Source organism: Triticum urartu, chromosome 5A (genome assembly GCF_056163025.1).
Source record: "Triticum urartu cultivar PI428250 chromosome 5A, HENAU_Tu73, whole genome shotgun sequence".
NCBI classification, from domain to species: domain Eukaryota; kingdom Viridiplantae; phylum Streptophyta; class Magnoliopsida; order Poales; family Poaceae; genus Triticum; species Triticum urartu.
This window is the reverse complement of record NC_141877.1, coordinates 17,888,354-17,910,598: the sequence shown is the minus strand read 5'-3', so window position 1 is coordinate 17,910,598 and position 22,245 is coordinate 17,888,354. Positions and strand designations below refer to the sequence as shown.

The 22,245-nt window shown below is 42.0% G+C and overlaps 1 pseudogene; it reads left to right on the top strand.

The window, feature by feature from the left end:
- Positions 1-12,337: 12,337 nt before the first annotated feature.
- Positions 12,338-15,075, top strand: LOC125528827 (G-type lectin S-receptor-like serine/threonine-protein kinase At2g19130 pseudogene; annotated as a pseudogene).
- The last annotated feature ends 7,170 nt before the right edge of the window (positions 15,076-22,245 follow it).

The following is a 22,245-nucleotide window of genomic DNA, read 5'->3' as shown; positions in this document are numbered from 1 at the left end:
TGTGAAAGTGGAGCTTGGTGTCTTGAGTGTATGTGAGGGAAAGACAAATATGTCGAGGCCATCCATACCATATATCATCAGAGCGAGCGCTGGTAAATATATTTGTGAAGCGTACGATTCATACCATGAAAAGTATTAAGTGCACTGCATGTTGGTTGCCCCAACCACCATACTGTATTTCCAACTAGTTTTTGCTAATTGTATAACCTACCTGTTAGCAATGAGATCTCACTATTTCCCACAAAAAATACATTTGGTGACTAGTTCACAAGGTGTTCGACAAAAAATCTGTAATGTACTCCCTCGTCACATAATATAAGATATTATTACATCAAATATGTAAGATCTTATATTATGGAGCGGAGGAAGTAGTAATTATGGCAACAACTAGACAATTATCTCAAAACAAGTCCAAGGTGGATTAATCGATAAGTTGTAATCCTTCAAAGGTTGTACATTTTGCTATATTATAAAATTGGGTATTAATCGATATTGCACTTGGGGATCATGTACTTCCAATCCTTAAGAGGTTACACATTTGCTATATTATAAAATTGGGGTTTAACCGTTATTGCACTTGGGGACCATGCAGTTCCAATCCTTCAGAGACTATACATTTTGCTATATTATAAAATTGAAACACACATAAAAAGGGCATAGGTCACCAAAATTGGTGATATACCATCCTAATTTGGCATACTAAAGCCTCCATCAATCGTGTTTAACGCTCAAATTTTGGTTTCACTAAAGGGTGACTAAATTATTAGGACCAGTTGTTGTGTTACTAAGTGATAAACAAACATCGAAAAAACACCATATAGATTGATATCTCGATGCTTTGGTAGCACACCTAAAGCACAAAACCGGCATGAGGGATTAGGTTTGTAGCTAGCTTTCAGCAACAAACTTTTCTTTACATGAACTCTCGTTTTTGGGTATGGTTACAAACTCATAACCCACATACTCACACCGAATGCCCTATTTGTAAAATTGTTTAGATGTAGTGGATGGAAATGCATTAATGTATATTGTTGCTAATTAAGCCAATGACCCCGACGAGATATGATTGTCACATTCAAATCCATTCTTTCAATTGCATACCCTTGATCATTTTTCACCCTACTAACAATTTCTCAATTCTTCTCTTGCCTATGAGTAAATGATATACCATCATACATGAGAAAAACTATCTTGTGCCATTTAGTACTCCCTCTGTCCCATAATGTAAGACGTTTTTGGCATTAGTGTAGTGTTAAAAAACATCTTATATTATGGGATGGAGGGAGTACCTTTTTGTGGAATACTAGACCATGACGGCGTGTGTTACCGCGCCCATCCTTTATGTAAATATAGGTGAAGTTATGATGAACTTTTTTTTTGTAACAATATAGAATAGATGTACTGGTTCTTAGGAGGATAATGTAGATGGAATTTTCTTCTTTTACGATATAGAATATTGATATCTTAGGAAGGATAGTATAGACGAACTTTTCTCAGCAGGACAACATAGGACAAATACAATTGTAAAGTTTATTTACCAAACCCTAAGATCATAATTGTGTTCTAAACTTCTAATACCATAGGAGTTTCAGTTGCATCGCCACAATATTAATTGTAATGTTAGAACAGAATTCACCTGGAAGGGGGGAGGCACTTCACCGGCACCGCCGCCCAAGAGTGGTTAGGATGAGGAGGCGCTAAGAGGGGGGAGCTCCTAACCGGCGCTGAAGGCGCCGGTTGGAGTTTCTGGCGCCCACACCGCACCTGGTATGGGCCAGCCCAATATGAGGCAATCAGTGAATCGGTCGCCAGCTCCGCTTCGTTCTTTTCTAAAAAAAACTACGCTTCGTTCTTTCACTCAAAAAAAGACGTACGCTTCGTTCTCCACTCAGAAAAAAAACGTACAAAAAAAGTTCACCCGTTTCCAAAAAAAAGTTCATCGCATTTTTTAAAAATAGTTCATCAAATTTGAAAAAAGTTCATCGATTTTGAAAAAACGTTCACCGATTTTGAAAAAAGTTCGTTGATTTTCAAAAAACTTTCACAAACTTAAAAAAAGTTCATCAAATTTGAAAAATAGATAACCAATTTTGAAAAAAGTTCATCGATTTTCAAAAAAAGTTCATCGAATTTGAAAAATAGTTCACCAAATTTGAAAAAAGAGTTCACCGATATTTAAAAGTTCATCGGATTTGAAAAAGTGCAATGAATTTAAAAAACTTCACTAGATTTGAAAAAAAAAGTTCATCAAATTCGATGAACTTTTTTCGTTGAATTTGAAAAAGGAAAAAGAAAAACAAAAACAAAAGAGCAAAGGAATAAAAGGTTGAAAATAACCACATCGGTGGGTTTGGTCTAGTTGGCTATCGAAGCTACCTTGTAAAACAGAAACAGAAGGGAATATGGGCCAGCCCACCTCGGCGCAGGGGGTGTGCGCCCGATTGCATACATCGAAGGAACGGACGCAGAGGGCGCCGTTTAGGGTTTGCCCTAAGAGGGAGACAGAGAGAGAAGTCGAAAGGAAGGGAGGAGGGCGTCGAGCGAAGGGAGCCCGGTGGCTGGCTCGTTCCTTGTTTCCTCATTAGTTTTAAAAATGGGCCTGCCGAGAGAAGGAGGGCCCAATTAACCACGTGAATGCAATTTTGCTGCGGGAGCGGCTGCCCCAGCCCGTTAGCGACCCTTATTAGTGAATGGAGCTAGATTAGGCGGGATTCACATCTAATCTGACGGTCAGAAAGTCTCAAAAGTAACGATCCGACAGCTGGGAACGTTGATGGCCTGAGAGGGCGCGCATTGCTGCGCCCGTGTATTATGATTTTTCTTCATAGAGAGAGAGAGAATTTTTTGTAAATACATGGAGACAACATAATCAATGGAAATGATAAAAATAGACTGAAATAACACATGTATGACAATCGGTCACTACTAAGCAACAACAACAGAATCAGGAGATCAGCAATCATAACAGGAAAATAAGATATGAACAACCATGGTTACTGCAACACTCTTACCTGATTAGCTGGACGAACTACACATTCAGTATGCAACACCATATCTTGCTGGATGTTGGGCCCTCCTGACACCCATGTGATGGTCTTACTAAAACCGCATGAAAAGGAAATCAAGGTCGCAAATGCAAACACCGGAATCTACAGCAACATTACAGGCTAATATGCTTACGATATTTGTCCCAATAATAAATCATATGGGTCTAGATAAACAATTTATGCTACACTTTTTCGAGAACCATAGTTACATGAAAGTTTTCATGTAGGAACAGCCATAGATCTCATAAAAACTTGCAGTTCTTGTTGTAGAGGAAAAGAAAGAAATGATGGAATGCTATGAAACAAAGATTTCCTATTGTGGTGCAAAAGAAGACTTGCTATTATCCTCCGGATAAGCATGTAGTAACCAAAGGCGATGTCCTAAAATGAAGAATTGATATAGTCTTGCCAAAAAAACACTTGGTATAGTCCCACCAAAACACACTTGCTATGGTTGTCCGGACAAAGTGTGTAGTAACCAAATGCAATGTTATGAAACAAAAGTCTTGCTACAGCCATCTGGATAAGTATATAGTAACCAAAGAGGACGACCATATACATCCAGTTGTTCCACATAAACGTTGAAGTAAAAAGTGTAAGTTGATTTTTTACGTACAAAGAGGTAAATCACTATCAAATCTAATGTTACATTTCTATTTGGTCACTAATATTGAGAAGTATTTATATATTATTATGCTTTACTTTTTCCAAAGCCAAAAAGCAATATATAATAATCAGTGAATGATTTTACTTGTGGATGATAGAAATCTGTAACTCCTATGCATTGTAAATGGGAGAATGAGAAAAATAATTAAAACGTACATCTGAAAATCATTACTGGTAGCAATGATAAAAAGAACTGCAATTTACGGAAGTGCCGACAACATCATAAGTATTCCTTCTACTCGATTATTGCAAGCATATTCCAGAGTTAAGACCACAAAGCGATGCTACGCAACAAGAAATAAATCACATTGTTCACAATGTATGAAGAAATGTTTTTAATAGTATTCATCGATATAACCTACCCTGCTTGATTTTATATGGCTGGGGCAATGGATATGTAATACCGAGAGACTGGATCCTTGCAGATGTGTTAGCCGGTTTAGAAAAGGTTCTTGCGGCATTCTAGTCCCCTCAATTCTGTTTGTCAGGTGCGATATTATGCACTGAAAAATAGTGGACAACAAAGAGAAACCATGCTTAGTCATCTTCATGGCGAAAATTTACCCTGTTGTGATATCTAAAATATAGAAATAAAAGTCAATACCTGCACAACGACCGTCGTGGGATGACGCAGGAGGAGATCCGTTGGGGAGAAGGAAGATCATGCAGCATAGCAGTACCTCAGTTTTCTGCGTTTCTCTCCAGGAGATCATGGGGTGGAGTTTGATTCATTATTCATCAAGAAATTGTGCCACATCAAGCCAGCAGGATAGAAGGAGGAGAGAAGAGGATGGACGACAACAGCTAGGCGGGTAGGAGGGGACGCCAACATGTTGGACCGGGACCGGGGAGGGAAGGACGAGGCTGCATCTCTACCCATAAGAACGTGGGTGAGGGCAGGAGGAGGAGATTCATCTCCCAGGCCAAGAGGGTACTGCAGGGTCTGGCGGCGATCCCATGCGGCGGAGAAGTGGTGGCGAATCTGCAGATCGCCTCACCTTCCATGCTATATTTTTCCCTCAGTTGGACTAAAGCCTGTTAGGCCCAATTTCATGTCAGACTTCCGAAATTGTCACGGGAGCAGTGGACCAATAGGTTAGTGCTCAGTGGTGGCGATCAGAAGCGATCAAGCGCGGGATTCCAAGCTAATTGGATGACCGAAAATGACTGAAACTGATGATCGGACGGTCAGAAACGCTGATGGCTTGAGAGGGCAGAAAAAGTGCTCAGTTATAATATATCTAAATTTTAGGTACGGTATGCCGTAACTAGTTGATGAGGCATTCAACTACAAAGCCTTACGACACATCAATCATCTCACAACAATATGAATAGTAAATATGAGAACCACTAGACAATCATATGAAATTAAGTCCAAAAGATTAAGTGGAGTAGTTAGTAAGTTACGGGCCAGCATACTTGCACTTGAGATCATTTCTAGCCCTTAATAAGCCGTACTTTTTGTTGTTTTCCCCATCAGAACATAAAAAATGTGACACAGGAACTGGCAGCAACTAAAGATAATGATATTGCTATCATAGTTAAACGTGATAAATCCTCCATCAACCATTGTTTTACTCCAAGACTTCTTGATGCCTTCCATGCCAAGGAAAATGGGAATGAGTAGTAGCTGGAGGTAGCCAAAGTGGAGAGCAAACAAGTGCCTAGCATGGGAGCAAATTATATAGCTATATATCCAGACTAGATGGTACAGCGCACTTCGTTGTGCCCAACTCTTTTCTTTTCTTAGAACGCACCAGGTATAGTTGTGTTTGTACATATGGAATTTACGTGGGCTGGAGTTACGCAATGTTGGTGACGGCCTGGTGTGTATCCTTTTTTTTACATGTTTGCTAAATCATAGGTACCTGAAATATTTTCTAGAGCCAAGCGGATTCGTAGAAAGACCGAAGGCGGGGAGGTGAGGAACCAGATTGATGGGTGCGAGCCGGGGGGTGTGGGGTCGTTGTTGGTACTGGAGATATGGGGGCTTAGAGAGCTGGCCGAGGCGGCGGAAAAATGGAGGTTGAGGGGAGGGTGGGGCAGCGAGGCGGCAAGAAGCATCACTCGCTGTGGTTAGGACAGAAGCGGGCAGCTAGGATAGGGTAGTTTGGGAGGAAGAAGAAGAATATGACGCGCACAAGATGACCATTGAATGGTGATCAGATGCCCTTGAAAATGACCAACGCTGAAAATGAAAATAAGGTATGTGTAAATGGGTGCTCTTTTTTAAACTTTTTTCTTCTACTCGGAGAAGGCTCTTTGTACATGTGGAGAACACACATGGGGTATTTTTAATTTAAGGTAGGATATATTCTTTTTATATAATCTATCTATCTATTACCCCTATAAAAGGAAGAGAGATGGCAGATTCAAACAATCAGATCCATCCATCAGCAAGATCTAATGGTCCTTAATCCTTTGGTGTTTAACGCTGCAAACCATGCATTAATCCAACAAACCATCTATCGCTAACCCAGGTTCGTCGTTAAAAAAAACGCTCACACGACCTCTCGCCCTCCTCCTCTCGCGCCGTTCGCAAACTCCCGCAACCATTAGACGGAGCCGCCCTTCGCTGCTGGAGCCGTCGCCCTTCGCCGCTCGCCACTAGAGCCGCCGCAGGCCGCCGCTAGAGCGGGAGCCGCCCCGCCCCGCGCCCCTTCCTCGTAGGTTGTCGCCGGAGCCGCCCGTCGCGCTCCCGCTCAGCTTGGCCTGGCCTCCGCCCCGCCGCCCCCGGTCCTTAAGCAAGTAAGTTTGCCTTGCGTTCTGAAGCTCAACTATTCCTAATCTGTAGACTACCTACCTTGGACTCTGTTTCACATTTGCATTGCATCTGTTAGTGGGATTGCGTTGTCTTTCAACAAAAGGGATTGAGCAACTTCATACAAATGCATTGTGAACAGCTAGGTGGTAACAGAACAACAATGGGATGGAACGAATTGAACATAACAAGAGCGGTGGGTCACATTTACTGTATCATGTTCCATTAGAGAGAGAGAGAGGGAGGGAGGGAGGGAGAGAGCAAATTCGTTTGTAATAGTTTTAACTATTATGTTTAGACTATTTTCTATATACGTGAATTTTATCGTGTAAGCTTACTAGTTATAAGAAAACACCAACCATTGTGGATAAAAAACACACCATCCCGTGGACCCGCCAACTCATAGCAAATAGATGATTCAACCTCACTGTTCTTTTAGAATACCTCACTGAATAAATAATCAGTTGGACATCCCACAACCCAACTCTCAAGAGCACTCACAAAAAGCCCACAACGCAAAAAAAATAACCACAACAGGAGGTCCCACCTGCAGTCACATAGATCTTGAAGTGGACTGAGCGATCGAGTATCTAGCCGAGCATAAACTTGAAGAAGATATAAATGGCAGTGCAATGAGTGGTGGGGCGGGGACAGGTGTGGGATTTAGTTAGTTTGGACTTTGGACATGGGATTGTCTACTCAGTGGCCTCTTAGGCCAAATTTGTGTGTTTGACAACTGTTTAAAACATTAAGCATTCACACTTTAGACAAAAAAAAATACTAGAATAGACTGTTCTGTATAATTATCTTGTACCTCTTGCTGCGATATGTTTTTATGTGCAAAATACATGCCAAAAGAATGCTAAAATGTTTTTTTTGGCATGTTTTCTAGTGCTAACATTGATGGTGTCCTGGGTGAGGGGTCTCTCACCACGCCAGTTCACACAAACACAATAAAACATAAGCAGGACGTAGAGTTTTATCTCCTCGGAGAGTCTGAACCCGGGTAAAATCATGAATTCTTGTTACCATCGTCCCAAGACGCCTAACTCAAGATCCCCTACCGAGAGATCTATCGAAATTAGCTCTGATAGTGGTGGGTGCTCGTGCTAGGTGATCCTAAATGTTCCCGTGCTAGGTGATCATCGCAACTCGATGGGAGTTATGATCGGATCCGACGCTATCTACGTGTTGGGATAGATCTTCGTCTTTAGTGCCGCCAGCTTTGTCGCCGATTCGACCGACCACCCTGATGGTGTCCCATCCAGGGGCCTCTCACAACGTCGTCTCTCAGCCTGGTGGGTCGGGGCAAGGGCCCCTTTGTCGGTTCGGGAGTGGCCCACATCGAGCGGCCCGTGACGCATAAACGGGAGACTCTATAAGACTTGTCGTGTGCTCCAAGATGTTGGATTCATCTAAGACTCGATTTCCTCATATGTAACCGACTAGGATGTTGTAATCCTAGACCCCTGGTATCTATATAAATTGAGGGGTTGGGCTCGTAGAGGACACATTATGATCTCTAGGTAGTCATATGTGCTCTGTATTTACTCCAATGTAATAAAAACAAACATGACGTAGGGTATTATCTCCTCGGAGAGCCCGAACCTAGGTAAAACCTTGTATCCCTGTTACCATATATAGTGCTTGGATGGTTAGCTCGGGATCCCCCACCTCAAGATTTTTCGGGTCAATCTCCGTCATTGGTGTCCCATGCATGTCTTGCTAAGCGATCATCGCGGTTCGATTGGAGTGAAGATCAACGAGCAAATCGACGCGGGGGCAACCTTCGTCTCGGGGCAGATCTGCGTGCATGCAACCTAACCACGGTTCCTCCCCATATTGAGGTTATGGCAATGATGATTAAGAGTCTCCCCGTGGACGTGGCCAATGGGCGATCTCCATTATTCCCCTACCGAATGATCAGAAAGGGAAGATAAGTAGCTACTGTGGATCGGGTCGGATCAAATAATGCTTTTCCCATATCCTTTATCATATTTTTCCGGGTTCGGAGCAGATCGGACACGAGCCGAAAACGGGTAAGAAAATATCGAGTCATACGTGCAATGAGACATGATTTTATTTCTAGTACCCAAAAAATATGAACACAATTTTTTCCAACCACATAACGCTGGAGTGTGTCTAGCTGTTTGATGTCATAACGCACACGAATACAGTAACAATTTTATATGTGGTGATTCTAATTAGCAGGCTAATTGGGTATTTGGGCTTGTTAATGGCAAATTTATCAGATAGTCCTATTTGATAACCTCGGATAATCTGCAAAAAATACAGGATACACGGATATCTGTTTGTCAAAATCCATATCCGCGTCCATATCGGCGGATTCGTGCAAGTGCGTATAATATCCTTAAAAACGGATTCGGAACCAAAACTATCTGTACCATTTACATCCGTACTTCCACATCCCACCATCACACGGATTTAGCAGAGTCTCGAGGAGTTAGGTAGCTTTTCTCACCGCAATACCTTCGTTCCCCGCTTCATCTAGATAGTAATACCCTTCATGTCGAAATAGGCAAAAATTAAGTGGTGCACTTCACCCAACACTACGAAGAATATTAACATAAACATGGAAATATCGAGTGTCTTTTTTACCTTTTTAAATTTCTTCATCAGTTATCTTTGGGTTTTTTTTCCTTCATTATAATTTGGTTTCTTTATTTTCACCGGTTTTGTTTGGTTTTCCTTTTATCCTTGTTATACGTTGGTCTTTATCTCTTTCTTGCTTTTTCTTTGTTATAAATTGTTTTTCTTTATTTATTTCTTGGTTTCTTCATTTTTCTTTGGTTCTTTGCATTGTTTGTTTTCTTTGTTGGTTTTGTTTTTTAAAACACATGGCTACCTTTTTTACTACACAACATACATTTTTTATTGTACACGTAAAACATTTTGTTGATACAAACTGAATATTTTTCAAATAAATGATGTACAAATTTCTTTCAATACATTTTGAACACTTATTTTGATACATGGCCAACATTTTTTCAAATCTTTGAAACATGTTTTAGTGGTAATAAAATTTTTCTTAAAGTACATGATTTTTAATGTCACAAATTTTTTCAGCACAGGAACATTTATTTAAAATGTCATGTACACTGTTAAAATGGTATGAAACATTTTTTATACTACGCACAACATTCCTGTTACATTATATACACATTTCTCAAGAAGTTCACATACACTTTTTTGAATCACAGAAACATTATTTCATTGTCATGTATATTTTTTAATCGCGCTAACATTTTTTATACCTGTTAACATTTTTTTTTGCGAACCAACTTGTGGTTGGATGGTTAGGAGGACAATTGTATCCCAGCCTATTAGGGTTCAAGTAATGATGTTGCGCGTTCAAGAGGAGATATTCCCATCGACTACGAAGTGTGTGTGGTGACATCGTCAATCTCAAGAAAACATGTCAGCTCAGTCTCTCGGAGATCCTCCTAGGGGTAGGATATGCGTGTGTGTTCATAGAGGTTGAGTGTACGCACATATATAAACGCCTACGTCTGTATGGTGCACTAAACAAATCACATTTTTTATTTTTAAAGTAAAATTTAAGTTTTAAAATATATTTATTCTAATAAAAAATTAAAATAAGGAAACATAAATTAGTGTGACGTGGGCATGACTTGAGCGCGACTCGTCTCTCCTGGGCCAGCCCACGACCGGCTCCTTGTAGCTGCTCGTGGGCGAGCCTGCCGTCAGGCGCGCCCCTCTTTTTCTCCGACCCTCCGCCGTCGCCTCCCAGCCGGCCTCGCCGCGGCGGCCGAAGATGGTATTACCGGCGAGCGATGTTCGGCCTGCAAGCGGGCGTCGTGCGTGGTGAGGCGGATGGGGAGCGACGCGCACCTCACCTCACCTCTACGACGACCCCGACCATCCTCATCGACCACCTTCTCCTCCGCAGGTTCGCTTCATCCTCGATAAAAATGTAGTACAAGTGATAGTTCAGGTGTTCTTTTCAGACTTGGGAGTAGGGATAGGAGGCAGCCTATTCTATGGGCGCTCTGCTTTTAGATGTCGATGTATGCTGTATTTTCCTTTATCCTGAACATGGCCATGCTATAAAAAAATAAGCTGCCTGTTAGGTGGTTTCTTTCTGACCTTTTGTAGATTAACCATTCGCACTCAAGTTTACCAAGAAGGAGAATTGACTGCCTTCACACTAGGTATGTGATCGACCTAATGAGAGGGATCGATGAATCTGATTTCTTGGTTGGACCATGGTCCAATGAGCCTAGGATGGTGCCATAGCTTGTCTAGGTAGAAGTTAAATATCAGTCCTAAAGAGATGGGAGCTTTTGTACATATGTGGAATTTGTATTTGTAGAATATAACCCTCGTATAAGTGAGGTCTTTCTTTCTGGTTTAGGTTAATACCATGATCATTTAGGCCATTGCCTTGTTGGCTCATCTTTTGACAAATAGCATGCCATGAGGGTTCTTGACATGTACACTTCCAGTTGTAGGAGATATAGAAGGAAGCTCCCTCACTGTTACTTATTTACGATTTACCGACATTGCCAAATTACGTCTAACATTATATTGATGATTCTTTCTATTTCTCAAAAACAGAGTTCTATTACCTGCTTTTCTGGGTGTTGCCATGTCCCCTATTATGCCAGCCTGCCATGCTCATTGAAGCCATTGCCATGAGGGTTGGTGAACGGTAAGCTTGCTGGAAGCCTCATGATTGACTTGACCAATGACCATGCTAAGTCCTCGTGATTGACTTGACCAATGACCATGCAAGTCCTCGCAGACCAGCTAAGGTGCACTTACCTATTTTCCTAGCCTGGGACGGTCCCAAAGCTTATCTAAGCATAAGCTGAATTTCTGTACTAAAGTTGTGAGTCTGATATTGGCACTAGCACCACCCCTTTTTGTTAATTTGTGCTCTTTCTCGAGCTCTCTTTTTTGTGTTTTAAGTTTGCCGACTTCAGCTCAACATTTTTGTATTTCTGTGATGGCGCTTTTTCAGGGAGGGACCTTTTGTTGTTGATATGCCTTGAATTTGCATTTTTAATGCTCGACCATGCGTTGAAGCAAATATTTTGTGGGTTTAGAAAGGTTATATTCGAAGATATCGCTCTAATATGTGAGGTATATTTTCTGGTTTGAAGCTCACTGATTGGTGAACAGTGAGCTTGATGGAGGCCTCATGATTGACCTGACCATGGTCCATTGAAAGTCCTGCCTTGCAATTATGGTACTCCCTTCTTCCATCTATATAGGGTCTAATGTGTTTTTTAAGACCGTCTTTGACTATTGTCAAGATTAATAATACATGACATGCACAATGTGAAAATTATATCATTGAAAGCTTCTTTCACACACGAATTTAACAGTGTGCTTTGTGTAAGTTGCATGTCATATATTACTCCCTCTGTTTCTTTTTAGTCCGCATATAAGGTTTGGTCAAAGTCAAGCTTTGTAAAATTTGACTAACTTTATATTAAAAAAATATAAACATTCACAATATGAAATCAATATTATCAGATGCCATGTAACGTATTTTCATACTATATAGTTTTAGTATTGTAGATTTTCATACTATATACTATATAGTTTGACTTTGACCAAATCTTATATGCGGAGTGAAAAGAAACGGAGGGAGTATTGCTTTAGTATTTGGTCAAAGTTAGCCTCGAAAAACGCATTAGGCCCTATATAGATGGAAGGAGGGAGTAGCACTGCATTGTATTTATGGCTATTCTGTTCCAATGTGAACTTAATTGACCCCAAGTGGACTTCCCCGTCAGCTTCAGCCAGCTGAACACTTGGCCTTCCATTCTATATATACATCCACTCTTCCTCTCTAAATTATTCACTCTTCTTCAGCATGCCTCCCCTCTACATACTATTCGGGCTTCTCCTCTTGTACACTCCTCTTTGGTGCTTCTCTGTAGCTGCATATGAAGATTCTCTCACGGCAGGCCAAGCACTCGCCGTCGGTGGCAAGCTCGTCTCAAGAAACGGCAAGTTTGCCCTCGGCTTCTTCCAGCCAGCAGCAAGCGGCATCAGTAAGTCGTCCCACAATGCCACCTCCCCCAGCTCCAGCTGGTACCTTGGCATATGGTTCAATAAGATCCCAGTTTTCACTACCGTGTGGGTTGCTAATAGGGATCAGCCCATCACCAACCCTAGTGTCAACCTAACACAGCTCAAGATATCAAGCGATGGCAATCTTGTCATCGTAAACCATGCCGCCAAAACTGAATCCATAGTTTGGTCCACTCACATTGTCAATAGGAAAAACAGTAGCATAAACACCACCACCTCTAGCTCCGTTGTTCTCTTGAACAGTGGAAACCTTGCCCTACTCGTAAATAGCCAAGAGATGTTGTGGCAGAGCTTCGACTACCCAACAGATATCGGGCTTCCTGGCGCCAAGTTGGGCCGTAACAAGGTCACTGGTTTCAGTCGCCAGTACATATCAAAAAAGAGCCTCATTGATCTGGGTCTTGGCTCATACAGCATTGAACTAAAAGACACCAGCGGGATTGTCCTCAAGCGCCGCAACAACCCCCTGGTAAAGTATCTGACTTATGCAACCACGGGATCATCATCTTTGATACCAGTACTCAAGTCATTACTAGATTTGGATCCCCGGACCAAAGGTTTGATTAACCCAATATATGTCGATAACAACCAAGAGGAGTACTACACGTACACTTTACTGGATGAATCATCAACTTCCATGTTTGTCTCACTAGACATCTCTGGTCAGGTCAAACTGAATATTTGGTCACAAGCCAACCAGTCCTGGCAAACCATATATTCTGAGCCTGCAGATCCCTGCAGCCCACCTGCTACATGCGGACCTTTCACGGTCTGCAATGGCATTGCACATCCACCCTGTGACTGTATGGAGAGCTTCTCCCATAAGTCACCGCAGGATTGGGAGTTTGAGGATCGAACAGGAGGATGTATCAGAAACACACCGTTACATTGCAGCACTAGTGGTAACAGCAAAAACATGACAAGTTCATCAGACATGTTCCACCCCATTGCTCAAGTTCAATTGCCCTACAACCAGCAAATAATAGATGTTGCTACCACTCAGAGCAGATGTGAAGAAGCATGTCTCGGTTCCTGCTCCTGCACTGCTTATTCCTATAGCAATAGCAGATGCTCTGTCTGGCACAGGGAATTGTTTAGTGTAAATCTGAATGATGGCATTGATAATAATTCTGAAGATGTTCTTTACCTTCGCCTTGCCGCCAAAGATTTGCTGCCAGGTTCCAGAAAAAAGAAAAGAAAACCAAACGTCGGAGTTTTTACTGCTGCAAGTATTATTGGTTTTGGGTTACTAATGCTCATGCTGTTGTTACTGATTTGGAGGAACAAATTCAAGTGGTGTGGTTTGCCTTTATACGGCAATCAAGGTAGTGCTGGTGGAATTATAGCCTTCAGATACACTGAATTAGTTAGTTCTACTAAAAACTTCTCAGAAAAGCTTGGAGGTGGTGGTTTTGGTTCTGTATACAAGGGAATGTTAAGTGACTCGACAATTACTATAGCAGTGAAAAAGCTTGATGGTGACCGCCAAGGAGAGAAGCAATTCAGGGCCGAGGTGAGCTCAATTGGACTGATCCAGCACATAAACCTAGTAAAATTGATTGGTTTCTGCTGCGAAGGCAACCACAGATTACTTGTGTATGAACACATGTTTAATGGGTCTCTTGATGGTCATCTGTTTAAGAAGAGCAATGTTGATGCTGCCGTCCTAAGTTGGAACACCAGATATCAGATAACCCTAGGAGTTGCTAGAGGATTATCCTACTTGCATCAGAGTTGTCGTGAGTGCATCATACACTGCGATATTAAGCCGGAGAACATACTTCTGGATACATCATTTGTTCCTAAAGTTGCAGACTTTGGGCTGGCAGCGTTTGTGGGAAGGGATTTCAGCCGAATTCTGACTTCATTCAGGGGCACTGCAGGTTATCTTGCCCCAGAGTGGCTTACCGGAGTGGCAATCACACCGAAAGTTGATGTTTACGGCTTCGGCATGGTTTTGTTGGAAATCATATCTGGAAGGAGGAATTCCTCACCTGAAGAATCATACAAAGCTAGCAGCAGCGGTAACCAGAATGTTAAATATTTCCCTGTCCAAGCCATCAGCAAGCTTCACGGCAGAGAGTTGAAGAGTTTGGTGGATCCACAGTTACATGGTGACTTCAACTTGGAAGAGGCTGAAAGGGTTTGCAAAGTTGCAGGTTGGTGCATCCAAGATAATGAGTTGGATCGGCCGACAATGGGTGAAGTGGTCCGGGTTCTCGAGGGTCAACAGGAGATTGATGTGCCCCCAATGCCAAGATTGCTTGCAGCTGTAACGGAACAATCTGGTGCTCCAACTTTAATGTAGTAATAATTTGTAGTCGATATTAGTAGTCTTTGTTAATTTCAGCAATTTTCTTAAAGTTGTATTGTTGAGAGGAAGGAATAAAGGAAGGCAAGCTTGCAGTTGCTAATTAGATGTCTCTTATTTAAGTGTTTTAATGCCAATTTTATATGGTAAACAATCATTGTAGCAAAATATGGCAGAGATAGAAATATGTGCATGGTTTGTTCTTTTCAGAGCCAGAATGGGAACTTCAGAACTTCTAGTTGCAGTGCAGGAATAGGTTACTATTGGCAAGATGGTAGCTATGGGTTAAATAATTGTTTTCAAACTGTACCTAATCAAACTGCAGCAGTTTCTGCAGTTCTGCGAGTAGGTATTCTCAAACAGACCTGAAAGCCGTAGGTGGATATGATCAAGAGACCTCATCCGCTGTATAATCGCCTAGTATTTTCAAATTTCTGTGTGATTTGTACAATCCTTGACGAGCCAACCATGGCATCTTGGATTTCAATGTTGTGCTTGTCCTTTGTGGGGTGCCAGCTGAACCGACCACCTTTGGTGACTCTGAAAAGAGTGCACATGCTTTCCTGTGACCCTAGCATAGCCACGATGACGAACAAGATAACAATCTTCATGCTGCAAGTTTGTTTGTGAAGTTTCTTCGGCAGAGGTTGTGAGTTGGAATCCTGGCTGAAATGACACCAGCAGGATATGTCTATGTTAGTCCGAAGTGTACCTAGGCTTACAGTGCCCACGCCTCCCCCCCCCCCCCCCCCCCCACCCACACACACACACCCGAAACGTGCATATATATATAAATACTCCTTTCAGATATGATCTCCAACAGAATTTGCTTCAATATATAAATACAATTTTTTTCAGACTGGAGCACTTTAGTACGATGGGAGTAGGGGGCGGCACTTTTAAACTGCTCATCCCTCGTGGATCATCCGCCGTCGCCGCAACCTCTCTTCATTTCTGGGTATGTACTAGAAGCCGATATATGCTGAACTGACCGTAAAGACCCCGGTGTGCTCGTAATGCCATGAGCAGAAATCCTCTTGGCGCTGCGTTCACAGTGGAATCTTCTTTATACTATGTCTTAAATATCCATTGGTGTGAAACAATTTTCTAGCTTAACAAAGTCCCACTCAGGGCATCTCCAACGTGGATAACCAAATAGCCTGCCCGACCTTCATTATTTTGCCATCAAACAGGGTCATCATAATTCTCTGGACCAGGCCAGGTGTTCGGATTTTCGTGAATTGGAACCAAACTGGGAAGGTTTGGGGAAGTCCTGACATCCGCCACGTTGGGCTCCGACACCATCGGCCTATCCAAATACCTCATCCGGAGCCCTTTTGTCCCCACTCCCCCCCCCCCCCCCCCCAATGCTTTGTATCTGCACCCTCGGAGACCGCCACCGCCATTGCACCACTTCGCCCGCCGCCTTGGCCTTGCCAAACCTATGCCACTCTAGCCAGACGCCTGCACACCTAGGCCTACGCTGCCATTCCACCTCGGATCCCATTAGCGCCTAGGTACCATCTTCCCATGACCGCCACCGCCATTGCACCACTTCGCCTGCCGCCTTGGCCTTACCCAACCTCTGCCACTCTAGCCAGACGCCTGCACACCTAGGCCTACGCTGCCATTCCACCTCGGATTCCATCAGCGCCTAGGTACCATATTCCCATGTTGACGCCATCCATGGTGGATGCCGTACCCAACAAGTATTCGATGCCATAGCAGAATATTTTGGCGTTGTCATTGTTGTCGTTGAAGGAAATATGATGAATGCGTAGTTGGTGAAGGAGGATGAATTGTTGTGTGTGAGGCTGGTTGGCCACAAGTGCGGAGTTTCAAGGCATGAGGGGAAATGCTGCATTTTGAAAAAGTGTGCATGTTTGGTTTAATAAGCAAAAGCAATACGCACCCTACAACATGGAAGTGATCCATGATCGCGATGCAAAGTCGCTACTCCATAGATGTTACACCATTCAAAAGACCATCAACAAGTATTGCAGTGTGCATGCACAAGTGCAAAGACGGTCGATAATGAATGTGTCACTTGTAGAGCTTTGCAAGTTTTGCTTCTTGTTACTCTACGGGTTGGTCCTGTAATTATTTTCCTCAAAGCAAGCCTTTATATTGATGCATTGTTGGATGACGCTCAATGGGCATAGCAACTGGATTGATATGTGCCTATGAAGAAGTCCGAGCTCAAGGAGAGGAAGCTTGAGATGAAGGCCACTTTTGAGGAGTGAGGTATTTGGCACTGGTTCTTGTGGTTTTGAGATCGATGAATTTTAAAAACTGGTTGAACATCCGATTCTTTTGGATTTAAATTGTATGATTGAATTGCTATTAATTTAGAGACATTTGTTAAAGTAAGGTTGTATCAAGGCGGACATTTGGTTTAATTTTATTTCATTTTTCGAGGAAAAGCGGGAACATTTGGTAACTACACTTGGATGGCCTCCCCCTATCTTTATTTGTGGACACGTCCAAACGTGTCATTTGGTGATGCCCATTCTGGTGAAGTCACACATGTACCGATACCTCGTGTATTCCCCGACCACAACCACCGGTTCTTGGCCCTTCCGTTTGGTGGGATCTAGACTGGGCTCACAGAGCAACACTAGTTTTCCTTTTGCACAGTGTCCTTGTACGCTCCCAGTATGAACTTCTCAGTCAGTCACCCATTCTCAAATTGATCCGAGTCAAGCACGCTTACTGCAAGATATATGTTAGACTCGCCTCTAGCACCTAGAATTTGGTCGCCGCCGTACGGTGGACGAGAACAACAATTGTTTCAGTACGAGACAACTATAACGGTTTACAAGCGATTTCTTCTCCAATCCGGGTTTAAGGCGATTTTCATGGTGGGTGGTTCTCTAGGTTCATGTTTTCTTTTTCTTTTCATTCGTTATCATCGGTTTTTTGTTTTTTTCCTGTTTGTTTTTAATTTTCCTACATTCTTTCAATACATGTGAACTTCTTTCAAAATATACGTTGAACATTTTTCTTATATAGGTTGAGTAATTTTCAAATATACGCTGAACATTTTTCTGAAATACACGTTATTTGGTAAATGCACATTGAACATTTTTTTTTTGAGATCTGAAGTAGACAGGCCTACTCAGAAAGACTAGGATATTCAGATATCAGAAGGGATCGTAAACTAGTCGGGACATCTGCAATCAACCGAATATCTCCAGCACTCCTAGTCAGTGCTGGCAGATTGTGAGCCAGGGAGTTTCTGCTTCTCTCCGCGTATCTGACAGAGCTCTCCGAGAAGGAACTCATGGCCTGACGGATATCCATCATGGTTCCGTAGTAGGGCAGCGCGTGGGAGTCTGCATTGACAGTTCCTTGACAATGAATTGGTTGTCCGTCTCAATGATTACACGGCCATTTGAAAACTTGGTCAGCTCCTTGATGCCAGCAAGAACGGCTCTGGCCTCGGCCTCTTCCATGCTACTGCATAAAGGCAGCTTTTTGCAGCAAGAGAAGAGTACACAGCCCCTGGAACCACGGGCAACAGCACCAGCAGAACTCTCACCTGTTTCGGCCAAAAAACCCGCATCGGCGTTCGGTGTTGAGTTTGACAGTACCATGCGTTGGAGGGCTCCACATTATATCCTGGGTATGTGTCAATCCCGTTGTGGTCATCTCCCTGACACAGGTGTTCTTCCCTCCCGTCCACTCAACTGAAGTTTCTGCATTTCTCAGCTCCTCCTCATACTGTGTTAGGTAGTGAACCGACCGTCCGATTGTTTCCCTACCGTCATTGCGCACACAATCTTCCCGGAGAAACCAGCTGCGCCAGATAAACAAAAGGATTCTTGCTCGCATGTCCTCATTAACAGAGTCCAAGAGCACTTGCAGCCAATCATCACCTGTGTGCCTGAATTTTTTTTCCGACGGTAGATTCCAGGATTCTCTCATGGCTGCTCTTAGGCCCCTACTCTTTGTGCACATGATCACTGCATGGTACTCATCCTCAATACCATTCCCACAGATGTTACAAATGGCGTCCGTCTCCAGAGTTCTTTTCCACTTGTTTTCCTTTGTTGCTAGCGTGTTCAGGCCCGGCCCTGAGGGGGGGCAGGGCCCCCGAAACTGAGGGGCCCCCAACTTTGTTGGCCCAAAGTAGTGTAGGCACCAGTTTTTCATTGATTCAACGATCTCCATCGAGGCCCAACAAACATCGTAAGCCACAACGAGAACTCTGCCTGTAATGGCGACGCTTGATTACAGGATTTCCATTGCGCGTCGCCGTCTTCCGGATTTTCATCCATCGGCGCTTGTTGTTCACATCTAGCGTGCCCGAGATCATCGGCCCATCGGGCGCCACACATCGAGATATGCGGGGTCCGGCAACTCCAAGGCCCCCTCCGGCGGGCCGAAAGAGTACACCGCGTTGCAAGTCTTCAGCGACCTCGCCGTGCCCATCCACTACCTTGGCCAGATGCAGGTCTTCAGGGGCGGCGTACGACTTCAGCGAGATCATAGCTCGTAGGCCGTGCCTGTTCAAGCCGAACCAAAGGTTGTCTTAAGTGTTGTCTTCAGTCCTTGGAGGATGGGGAGAAATCCATGGACGGCTTGAGGGCTCAATTTGGGGATGAGCCATACATCTGTCGCATGCAGGTAAACAGATACTACCATGTAAATTCTTTATACAATAAAAGTATCGTAGATTTTAAATTTTCTGCCTCTTGGCCGGATTAAATTGGTCGATGATAGATAGTGTTTGCCTGTTCTTGCCAAGTGAAGTTACTTTCAGTTCGAGGAAAGTAATAAACGAAATATAGAACATAGGTAAAAAATACGCTATATAATTAAATCTTAGGACGTTGGTGTGGTTAATTTTGTTGTATTATTAACTAGGACCGCAACAAAGTATAAGAGAAAAACCATGCTAATGTTGTGAGCTTAGGGATCAAAGTGACTGTACTTCCCATACCATTTTGTTTTATAGAAAACATTAATGGGCCGTACTGTATTTTTTTAGGGGGATGTATATTTTGTTTGTGATGTGATGAACTAGCGAAAATCTTAAAAGTTGCACCAAAGTTTATGTAGAGAAAAGTTTTTCAAAGTTCAAATTCTATTAGTTTGATGTTTATATTTAGGGGCCCTCGGATTCTAGTTTCGCCCCGGGCCCCCGAAAACTCAGGACCGGCCCTGAGCGTGTTCGTAGCCACCCTCCATCCAAAAATTCTGATCTTCCCGGGGACTTTGGCTTTCCAGATCAGGTCCCATATGCTACGATCATTTGGATTTTTAGAAGAATTTGATGGGTTCTGGGCCATCTGGGGGAGCCCAGCAGCAGCCAATTTGTAGGCACTTCTCACATTGAACATTTTTTTGGATACACTATGAATATATTTTTAACACACATTGAAATTTTTTCATAAATAACATTATTATTTATTTAAAAATGCAAAATATTTGTTAAGTGTTAGATTTTTTTAAAGTTACTAGCATTTTCTTAACGAATGTACGTGCAATGCACGTTTATATTAGGTAAGATATTAGTTGCACGTTATATTAGGTAAGATATATCTGTTGCACGTTGGTATTTAGTAAGATATCAATTATTTTTTCGCGGGAATGATAGGATATTAATTAAATGACAAATTTGAAGGGATAGCCTTGAGTCAAAACGTGTTTATACCCAATGGCACTGATGGGTAATTAGAGCGTTAAACGTGTTTTGTGCTTAACATTGGAGCAATTTGAACCGCTAGATAACATGATTTGACGGCCGAGATGGTTTGGATCTGCCCATTTGGGTCTTTTTATATTGGTATAGAGGTAGAGGTATAGATATAGATGATACCCAACTTTTCTAAAATTCACGTGGGCAAATCTTTACATTGTATATGCATTTTTTTTAAAATATCACAAGCATACCAAAACCACTATATCTAACCAAGTTTTTGCTCCAAGGTTAAACCACTTGGCTGAAAATGACCCATGGGTAAATATGAATATGGCACGTGTATTATTTTGGTATATCGCTGTGTAGAAATGAGTGGTGTGCCTAGATTTTTGTTTCAAATTTTTTGAACTAGCGAACAGTTTTGCTTGGTAAGTTTAGTGTTTTTTACTGGCTGGGGAACAGTCCGTACGACATTGTTTTTTCTGTGTGCTTCTCTCTTTTGTCGCTGTCGTTTTGACTATATTATTTTCTTTAATCGGTGCCGCTTTTCGTGTGCTTTCTTAAAGCCTGCCGTATCTGTAGTCTGATTATGTACTATTTCTCACTCATCCTAATAGAAATGACAAAGCTCCTGACACTTCTTTGAAGAAAAAAAAACATGGGCATGTTACGTGGCTGTTGTTTACTTTATTTATTCCTGGTGTGATTACAACTCTAGAAGTTATATATATATATGTGTGTGTGTATGTGTATGTATAGGGGCATGGAGTATGTGAACTCGAGCTCACATGCACCCTTTGCTACAGTAAAATCAATCTTTTTAGAAATCAAAAAAATCTGAAACTTTTTGGCAACAAACACTTATGTATCTTTCACATGCGTGCCAATTTTTGTGATGAAATGACATCTATGGAGGTCTCGGCAAAATCATGCCCCAAACTTGCTTAGTGCTTAGATAATAGACAATCTTGGACACGTATGGTCTTCCTTAAATAAATTGGTATAAAATGTAGTTTCTAGACATAATTTTCCCCTAAGTCTGAATCTGATTTGTAGATTGCTGTAAACATTCATGGATCTCTTCCACTAAGTATCAATTTCTCTCATAATAGGAGTATTACTTGATACAACTGATTGTTCAATGCCTATTTGCACTTAATTGATTGTACAATTGCTTCATTTAGTTAGTGAAATAACTTCTACCAACATTTTTTACTGAAATCGTAACCAGTTTTTTTGTTTTACTTGTGCTGCACAATTTTCCCATTTTGTTATTATTTTAAATTGGTATGTAATTATCTGTCAAAATTGTATTCTACCACTTGATGAATCTTCTATCACTCGATGAATCTGTCTATCTTTGACTCTCTATTTAGTTAATTGATTATACAATTGCTTTATTTGGTTAGTGAAAACTTCTACATTTTTTTATTGAAATCACATATTGTACCATTTTGTTTGTTTTATTTGTGCTGCCTGTTTTCTCCATTTGGTTATTATTTACAAAATGGTATTTGTTTGTCTAAAATTTATTTTTTATCATTCGATGAATATGTCTATCTTTGATTCGCTTTTTCGAAGAGGTTTTTGTGTTTGAACTTCTGTTTGTGTTCATTGGACTAATCTATGTTGAATTATTCAGGGATTTTGTTGGGCACATTTTCTTGGGTGGATTGCCAATTGTTTGTTGATGTGTGATCCATGTTTCACTGTTTAGGGTATCTAC